Source organism: Triticum aestivum, chromosome 6A (genome assembly GCF_018294505.1).
Source record: "Triticum aestivum cultivar Chinese Spring chromosome 6A, IWGSC CS RefSeq v2.1, whole genome shotgun sequence".
Classification (NCBI taxonomy): Eukaryota; Viridiplantae; Streptophyta; class Magnoliopsida; order Poales; family Poaceae; genus Triticum; species Triticum aestivum.
Window position 1 is genome coordinate 225,620,640 of NC_057809.1, and position 7,863 is coordinate 225,628,502.

Here is a 7,863-nt window from a genome sequence, read left to right on the forward strand (position 1 = left end):
GGGTTGGGCTTCTTCCCAGAGCTTCTATTGCCATTTCCATTCTTAGCTTCAGGACATTCATTGGCGTAATGTCTGGTCTTCTGACACTTGTAGCAAGTAACGTGGCCTAGATCCTTCTTGGCGGGTTTTGCCGGGTTGGAACGGTTCTGTCCGCTACTTCCTCCATTACCATTGCCGTTCTTGGGGCCACTATGATTGTGCGAACTTCCTCCATTATGAGTGTGGCCTCCATGGTTATGAACAAGTCCTTCCGAGTTTGCGGTGAAACGGGGTCTCTGTTGGGCTCCAGAATTATACTTCCGCTATCCATACTTCCTCTTGAGGCTATCAATTTGCTGCTGCTTCCCTTCAAGCATGAGAGCTCTATCCACCAACTCCTGGTAGTTACTAAAATTTGCTACCATCAACTGCATGCTTAGCTCATCATTCAGTCCCTCCAGAAACTTCTCCTTCTTAGCTGCATCCGTAGCAACGTCATCTAGAGCATAACGTGCTAACTTACTAAACTCATCCACATACTGCCAACAGTGCGTCCTCCTTGGCGTAAGTTGCGAAACTCACGCTTCTTCATGGCCATAGCTCTTGCTGATACATGGGCAGTACAGAAAGCTTGCTGGAACTGATCCCATGTGACAGTGGCTATAGGATAAGTGACAGTGTAATTCTCCCACCATGAGGGTGCTGGTCCATCCAATTGGTGTGCGGCAAAAAGCACCTTCTCAGCATCCGTGCATCCTGCAGTGGTTAACTCCCTTCCAATCCTGCGGAGCCAATCATCTGCAACTATCGGCTCGGTGCTACTGGAAAACACCGGCGGCTGCAACCTCAGAAAACGGGCTAAGTTGTCAACCGGTGGTGGTGGTGGGTTGTTATTGTTGTTGTTGCCTTGGTTCTGAACTAACAGCTGCATCAGGGTATTTTGCTGCTGGATCAACTGAGTGAGCTCCAGTGGAAAGGTAAATCCGGGGTCACGTCTCGGAGGCATCTGAGGTTTTAGAGAGAAGAGAATAGAATAGAATGAGGTCTAGTGAGAAAACACTACCCATATGCACATGAGGCAAACACAATCATATCACTCAATCAATCAAGCAAGGCATACAATTGGTCTAGAACTATCGTTACAAAGTGCTTGGACTATACTATTTACATGGTAGACTACTACTACTGCTTTGGTGGTCAACTAGAAATATTGATCGGTTGAAGACTCCATGACATCTTCTCCAGCTTCATCAACATAGTCATCATCGCTATCGTCGGGGTCCGAATCGGTGTCATCGATGATGATGTAGTCCTCTGGACGAATCTCCTTGGGTTCTTCGTCTTCACCTCCTGGCGTGGGGTCTCCCATGAATACTCCTAGCTTCCTTTCCAGTTCGTCATTCCTCTCCACTAGTACGACAATTTCCTCCTCATAAACTTCACGAGTAGCCTTGAGTTCCTCTTCAAGCTTCGTGATCCTGGTCATTGCCTTCTTCAGATCTATCATGCCTACGCACATCTGGTTCTCCTTGCGGCGAATATGCTGGTTTAACTCCTAGATGAAAGCTGCAAAGGGATCTATCCTTCCTGATGCTAATCATCTCCCATTGCTCATCTCAGCGCACACAAATCTGGTAGATAGTATCCTTGAGATCCTTGTGGTAAACTTCTCCAATGCGTCCCATGGTTATGTGAGCTGCCATACTCTTTCCTAGACTCCAGGTTGGTGCATCAAAAGAAAACTCTATGGGCTCAGTGACTGGTGTGAATGTCCTTCCTGGAACTTGAACTTGAATCATCCAGCGCTCCTCTTCTGGTAAAGTGGCATTGTAAGTCCCGGTGAAGCGTGGTATTCCAATGTTCAGGTACCTAGTGACTTCCTTCAAGTGTCTTCCAAAAGGGGTGTCTTCATCCAGTTGTGCAAACTTGTTCCTTGCGTCCGCCATCCTAAAGAGTAGAAAAAGGAGAGGAGTTAGAAATGAGAAGAGAATAGTGATCTAGGGCTTTAGCTTAGTGCTCGTGTCCTACAGTCAGCGTGTGCTCTGATACCATCTTTGTAGCGACCAGACCTCAAACAGTCTGATCTCTGTGTATAAGTGTCATCCCTAGATCGGTAATGCTGACACACACATTACTTGAAGGATTTAAAACAGAGTGGCAATCACACACTTATTACATCGAATGTCTCAAAAGAGAACTTATTACAATAAATATGGCTTAAGGCCATCTAATACGATATCAGCGGAAGGCTTGGAAGATAAAGTGAGTCCATCAACTCCAACGACATCACTGAGTGAATGACCATGACCTAAGGCTCCTTACTCATCGTCTGAAAAGTCTGCAACATGATACGTTGCAGCCCGAAAAAGGGTCAGCACATAGAATATGCTGGCAAGGTAACACAAGAGAGTAATGAACAATGTAAAGCTATCACTATATGCATATATGGCTAGTGGAGGCTGTATGGTTGATTTGTTTTTGCGTAAAGCCAATTTTTCCCTACCGCAAAGGAATACATTTTATTTAACTATCGTGGTGGTTGTTAAACATTGAGAAGGTTCACCCAACTCAATCCCAATTAAAATTAATCATCATTAAACCCAATCAAATGATATTAAGAGTGATGAGATCCACATAATAATCCAAGAACTAGATACTCAAAATGTCCATAACCGGGGAAACGGCTAACCATGATTAGTTTGTACACTTTGCAGAGGTTTGTGCACTTTTCCCCACAAGAATCGATCTCCTCCTTTGGAGTTCTCGCACTACATGGTGTTTGAGAAACGGATGACCGAGACACAGTCTTTCCGAAGAGGTCCCCTTAACCGATAGGTAGGCCGGTACACCTACAATCCCCTACATCTGCTAGCCCATCATGGAAAGGTTTCCCACAACTTACTCAACTATGCCAGAGCCCATAATGGCATGTGGCTGCACACGGAAGTTTCCAGTATGAATAATCTTATGATCCCTTTGAGCCTGGGTGGCGGTCCATAGGAGAATCACACGGTACCCCAGGATTTCCAAAAATACAGGCAATCACTGGGTTCCCCAGGTGCCTCAATCCACCCAGATGTGTATTGAAGTTGCCACCGTAAGTAACCATTAATTTAACAATCTCACATCTTGCATGAATACACTGAAACCCAATCCACATCTACGAGCATAGCATGGCAATATAAGAAACATAGAATTAACTCCCAGGGTTTGATAATGAAACAGGTGAATAGGTACTACCTCAACTACTTCCCAACCCCACAATTTAATTCATATCCTAACCATGCAATGTTTGAGGGTTGATCTAATGCAATGAAAACTAGGTAGTAAGAGGTATGATCAAAGTGTTACTTGCCTTGCTGATGATCCGCGAAACCTATAGAGACTCGATGTAGCACGCTTCGCACTCCGGGTACTCTATCACAATCAAACAAGCATACAATAAGCAATCAAGCAAAAGCACGGGTAAAACTCAAATAAGAGATCTAACCAAAAAGTTCAACTTAAGAACTCCGGTTTGCAAAAAGGAACAAATCAAATGAAGCAACAAAACTCAAACGGCGAGAGAAACAAGCTTCATTTACTAATCTGGACCTAGGTCAAATTTTACAGTAGCAAAAACTTGTTTAAGTTGATTAAACGGAAAGAGGGTTTCAAGACGAAACTCTAGGCGCTTGAATCGCCTGATTCCGATAAACGAGCGGAAAGTTATACTAGAGCGAAAATCAGATCAGAAATCGCGATCGAAAATAATCATGGAAAATCCGAGAAAAAAACATACAAACAGGCTAACGAACGAACGTTCGTTATTAGTAACTAATGGGCAAAAACCGTTCGTTAAAATGAATGTACAGACGAACGTCCGCTAAATAACTAAACCAAAAAAAACCGATCTAAATAAATAAAAAAACCACGGATCTAAAAAAACGCATGGTTCTCCGAAGAAAACCGGCGGCGGCGGCGCTACCTCCGGCGAGACAGCGAGGGGCGGCGGCGAGGCGGCAGTGAGGTGGCGCGGGTGGCGGCGAGCCTCGCCGGCGGCGGCGAGCGGCGCGGGCGGCTCTGGCGGCGGTGCGCAGCGGCGGCGGCTAGGGTTAGGTTTCAGGCGGGGCTAGCGGGTCGAATGGGCCTTGGGGCGGCGGCTTATAAGAGGCCTGGCCCGAGAAGTCCTGGCTGAATACGGCCCTAAGTCGGTTGACTTTTTTTAAAATAATTTCGATGCACAGAAAAAGAAAGAAAAGAAATACTAAACATACTCCAAAAATTCCGATATAAATTTTCCCCATCCTCTAAAAATAAGCCGGACAAGGTGAACATTTATTTGGACCTAAAATGCATTTTTGAAAAACGCACTTTTTCCTAATTCAAATAAAATAGCGACAAAACTCCGAATAAAAAATCTTATTTGATTTTAGTATTAAATCTCTGATATTTCTTTATTTTGAGGAAGTCATTTTATCCTCTCTCTTTTATTTTTAATAAAAGAAATATCTCAGAGAAAATAATTAAAATCAAATGATCCTCTTTTCATAATTTGAGAAAATCTCAAATATGAAAATAACGAAACCCCCAACTCTCTCTGTAGGTCCTTGCGTTGCGTAGAATTTCTAGGATCAACCAAAATGCAATAAAACATGATATGCAATGATGCTCTAATGTATAACATTCCAAATTGAAAATTTGGGATGTTACAAAATTCCTCACGTCCAGCAATTTATTTTAGAATTTTTGGGGTTCCATAAGTATACGTTTGATCTAGATTACTACAGACTGTTCTATTTTTGACAGATTCTGTTTTCTAAGTGTTGTTTGCTTATTTTTATGAATCTACGAGTAGTATCGAAGGGTATGAACCATAGAGAAGTTGGAATACAGTAGATATTACACCAATATGACTTTAGAATGAGTTCACAACAGTACCTAAGTGGTGATTTATTTTGTTATACTAACGGAGCTTACGAGTTTTCTGTTAAGTTTTGTGTTGTGAAGTTTTCAAGTTTTGGGTAAAGATTCGATGGACTACAGAATAAGGAGTGGGAAGAGCCTAACTTGGGGATGCCCAAGGAACCCCAAGGTAATATTCAAGGACAACCAAGAGCCTAAGCTTGGGGATGCCCCGGAAGGCATCCCCTCTTTCGTCTTCGTCTATCAGTAACTTTACTTGGAGCTATATTTTTATTCACCACATCATATGTGTTTTTCTTAGAGCATCATTTTATTTTCTTTTGTTTCGCTTGCTGTCCGAATAAAATACCAAGATCTTAAATTATTAAATGTTAGAGAGTCTTCACATAGTGGCATAATTATTCGACTACTCACTGATCTTCACTTATATCTTTTAGAACAATTTATCATTTGCTCTAGTGCTTCGCTTATATCTTTTAGAGCACAGTGGTGGTTCTATTTTATAGAAATAATTGATTTCTCATGCTTCACTTATATCATTTTGAGAGTCCTTAGAACAGCATGATAATTCACTTTGGTTATAAATCTTAAATGCTAAGAGAAGTTGGATGCTTGATAGATGGTTTTGAGATATAAAGGTGGTAATATTAGAGGTGTGCTAGTTGAGTAATTGTGAAATTGATTAATACTTGTGTTGAAGTTGGCAAGTCACGTAGCATGCACGTATGGTGAACGTTATGTGACAAATTTGAAGCATGGGGTGTTCTTTGATTGCTTTCCTTATGGGTGGCGGTCGGGGACGACCGATGGTCTTTTCCTACCAATCTATCCCCCTAGGAGCATGCGCGTAGTGCTTGGTTTTAATGACTTGTAGATTTTTGCAATAAGTATGTGAGTTATTTATGACTAATGTTGAGTCCATGGATTATACGCACTCTCACCCTTCCACCATTACTAGCCTCTTCGGTATCGTGCATTGCCCTTTCTCACCTTGAGAGTTGGTGCAAACTTCACCGGTGCATCCAAACCCTGTGATATGATACGCTCTATCACACATAGGCCTCCTTATATCTTCCTCAAAACATGCACCATACCTACCTATTATGGCATTTCCATAGCCATTCCAAGATATATTGCCATGCAACTTTCCACCGTTCCATTTATTACGACACGCATCATCATTGTCATATTGCTTTGCATGATCATGTAGTTCACATCGTATTTGTGGCAAAGCCACCCTTCATAATTTTTTCATACATGTCACTCTTGATTCATCGCAATCCCGGTACACCGCTGGAGGCATTCACATAGTCATATTTTTTTCTAAGTATCGAGTTGTAATTCTTTAGTTATAAGAAAACAAAAGTGTGATAATCATCATTAGGGCATTGTCCCATGTGAGGAAAGGATGATGGAGACTATGATGCCCCCACAAGTCGGGATGAGACTCCGGACGAAAAAAGGAAAGAAAAGAGGCCAGAAAAAGTCCCAAATAAAAAAAGAAATATAAATAAATAAATGTGAGAAAAAGAGAGAAGGGACAATGTTACTATCCTTTTTCCACACTTGTGCTTCAAAGTAGCTCCATGATCTTCATGATAGAGAGTCTCTTATTTTATCACTTTCATATACTAGTGGGAATTTTTCATTATAGAACTTGGCTTGTATATTCCAATGATGGGCTTCCTCAAATGCCCTAGGTCTTCGTGGGCAAGCGAGTTGGATGCACACCCACTTAGTTTCTTTGATGAGCTTTCATATATTTATAGCTCTAGTACATCCGTTGCATGGCAATCCCTACTCCTTGCATTGACATCAATCGGTGGGCATCTCCATAGCCCATTGATTATCCGCGTCAATGTGAGACTTTCTCCCTTTTTGTCTTCTCACACAACCTCAATCATCATATTCTATTCCACCCATAGTGCTATGTCCATGGCTCGCGCTCATATATTGCGTAAAAGTTGAAAGAGTTTGAAAAAGCTAAGTATGAAACAATTGCTTGGCTTGTCATCGGGGTTGTGCATGATGAGAGCATTTTGTGTGATGAAAATGAAGCATGGACAAACTATACAACTTTGTAGGGATAAGTTTTCTTTGGCTATGGTATTTTGATAAGACATAATTGCTTGATTAGCATACTTGGAGTATTACTATTTTATGTCAACAATAAACTTTTATCTTGAATATTTCGTATCTGAACATTCATGCCACAATAGAGAAAAATACATTGAAGAATATTCTAGAAAGCATTCCACATCAAAAATTCTATTTTTATCATTTACCTACTCAAGGACGAGCATGAATTAAGCTTGGGGATGGTGATACGTCTCCAACATATCTATAATTTTTGATTGTTCCATGCTATTATATTATCTGTTTTGGATGTTAATGGGCTTTATTATACACTTTTATATTATTTTTGGGACTAACCTATTAACCGGAGGCCCAACCCAAATAGTTGTTTTCTTGCCTATCTCAGTGTTTCGAAGGAAAGGAATATCAAACGGAGTCCAAACGGAATGAAACCTTTGGGAGTTATTTTTGGAACGGAAGCTATCTAGGAGACTTGGAGTAGACGTCAGGGAAGCTTCCAGGAAGCCACGAGGCAGGGAGGCGTGCCCTACCCCTTGGGCGCGCCCCCACCCTCATGGGCCCCTCGTGGCTCCCCTGACCGACTTCTTTCGCCTATATATATCAATATACCCTAAAAACATCGGGGAACAGAATAGATCGGGAGTTCCTCCGCCAGAAGCCTCCGTAGCCACCGAAAACCAATCTAGACCCATTCCGGCACCCTGCCGAAGGGGGGAATCCCCTCCGGTGGCCATCTTCATCATCCCGGCATTCTCCATGACGAGGAGGGAGTAGTTCTCCCTCGGGGCTGAGGGTATGTACCAGTAGCTATGTGTTTGATCTCTCTCTCTCTCTGTCTGTCTCTCGTGTTCTTGAGTCAGCACGATCTTGATGTATCACGAG